The sequence below is a fragment of the Lagopus leucura genome, unplaced genomic scaffold (genome assembly GCF_019238085.1).
Source record: "Lagopus leucura isolate 7727_CA_CO unplaced genomic scaffold, USGS_WTPT01 34009-0_obj-0_obj, whole genome shotgun sequence".
In the NCBI taxonomy this organism is placed as follows: domain Eukaryota; kingdom Metazoa; phylum Chordata; class Aves; order Galliformes; family Phasianidae; genus Lagopus; species Lagopus leucura.
Window position 1 is genome coordinate 12,271 of NW_024965018.1, and position 2,063 is coordinate 14,333.

Genomic DNA, 2,063 nt, shown 5'->3' on the forward strand with positions numbered 1-2,063 from the left:
ATCAGCCCGTGTCACCTGGAGCTCTGTTAGGCATTGTGACATCAGCCTGTGTCACCTGGAGCTCTGTTAGGCATTGTGACATCAGCCTGTGTCACCTGGAGCTCTGTTAGGTCACCGGCACGGAGAGGGCAGCTCCTCTTCCAGGAGCAGTTCCGCTCAGCTTACTGAATTACGGTACGCAGGAAGGCAAGCCTAACTTTAATGGCTCGGTAAGAGCAGCTGTCTGCCTAATAAACAGAAACCTGTGCATTCACAGGCACATGCACACCAGGTGAGGTTGAAATATTGACCATTGCTGTGCTTTACTCGGCAAACGGCACGAGAACCTGCCATGTGTCACACAGGCTGAGGCTGGTGAGCTGCTGGCACAGCTGCCCAGAGACGCTGTGCGCACCCCGTCCTGAGGGATGTTCAGGTCCAGGCTGGATGGCACCCTGCGCAACCTGACCTGGAGCCTGATCTCGCTGTTGGCCGCAGCAGGGGGTTGGAACTGGGTGATCTGTGAGGCCCCGTGTGCTGAAAGGCAGCCACGTGGTCTCCCCAGAGCCTTCTGCTCTCCGGGCTCAACGAGCCCCAGTCTCTCAGCCTCTCTCCAAAAGAGACGTTCCTGATGCTGGCCTTTCAAGTCCCGTTGCTGATGTCCAAGTTTCGTGCCCATCGCGTGCTGACGCTGTTGTGCCAATCCATGGGCTCAACAGGGAGAACAAAGACACCAATGTCTTTGGGACAGGCTTATTTTATTGCCTATGACAACGTAACACAAGCAATAGTGTTTACTGGCAGCGTCTGTAGCCAGGAGAGAAGCTTAACAGACAAGGCAATAAGCGAGGCAGTGGGCCTACTCATGGCCACGTGAGCTCAGCGATGGAGAAAGGTGCATCACCACCTGCCCCAGCACTTTGCCATCAGCCAGACCCGCAGCCACTGGGGAGCCCTGTTTGCAATGAGGATCTGTGGGGACATGGATTGGGGATGGGAATGGGGTGGGGGATGGGGACGAGGTGTGGAGGGAGGGATACGAGATGGGTTTGAGATGGCTATGGGGTGGATGCGATGGATATGGGATGGGATAAAGGTGTGGGATAAGGATATGGGATGGCTATGAGATGAGGCTGTAGTGGTTATGGGGCCATGGGGCTACTGGTGGGACATCTCCAGATCATCCTAGAGGCTCCTCAGAGCTCCTGGGCCCATCCTCGGAGTTTCCAGATCCTTCAAGGGATCCCCAGGAGCATCCTGGTGACCCCCTGGACATCAAGACCCCACTGGGACATCTCCAGACCCTTCAGGAAGAACCCATGGATCCCCCTGGACCCACCTGGGAACACCCCCGCATGCCCCAAACCCCTCGAGGACATCTGCAGATTCTTCTGCATGACTCCAGGGGTGGATAGGGCTGGTTGCGGGAGGGAGAAAAGGGGCTAGCGAGGCTTCTAGAGGTGGAAAGAAAGTCTGGGGGTGGATAGGGGGTTGTGGGGAATCTACGGGGGGAAAGGTGTGAGTGGGGCTTCTGTGAGCTGGAAAGAGGGTCTGGAGGTGGAGAAAGGGTGGAAGAGGGAAACTGGGGGATTGTGGTGGGCTAGAAGCCCTGTGATGTGGAAAGGGGACCTGGGGGTGGAGAGGGGATTGTGAGGGGGAAAAGAGGAGAAAGAGGCTTCTGTGAGTGGAAAGGAGGGTCTGGGGGTGGAGGGGTACATTGTGGAGGGGAATATTGTGGAGGGCAACTTGAGGAGTTGAAAGGGGGAAAAGGGGTTTTTGTAGGGCAGAAAGGGCAGGTCTGGGAGTGGATGGAGGATTGAGGAGAAAAAAAAAAGGAGTGGGGTCTCTACAGGGAGGAAAGGGGGTCTAGGAATGGTGAGGAGATTGCTGGGGGCTTCTATGGGGTGGGAGTCTGGGGTAGACCTCAGGGGAGTATTTGGGGGGAGAAGAGGGGAGTGGGGTGCCTATGGGGTTGGTAAAGAGTTGGAGGGGTACTTAGTGGGCTGTAGAAGGGAAAGGGGTGAACAGAGCCTCTGCAAGGCAGAAAGCGCATCTGGGGCTGGAGGGAGGAAGGGGTGGGAGGA

The 2,063-nt window shown here is 56.7% G+C and overlaps 1 protein-coding gene across 2 annotated transcripts in view; it reads right to left on the reverse strand.

Moving 5' to 3' along the window:
* The window catches only part of LOC122191943 (coiled-coil domain-containing protein 81-like), an 8,041-nt gene extending 6,002 nt beyond the window's left edge, over positions 1 to 2,039 (reverse strand). The window contains exon 1 of one of the 2 annotated variants that reach the window (XM_042892363.1): positions 56 to 2,039. The gene's annotated coding sequence lies outside the window, so the exon portion shown is untranslated. Of the gene's footprint in view, positions 1 to 15 lie in introns of both variants that reach the window. The other variant, XM_042892362.1, reaches the window with a different exon arrangement.
* Positions 2,040 to 2,063: the final 24 nt, after the last annotated feature.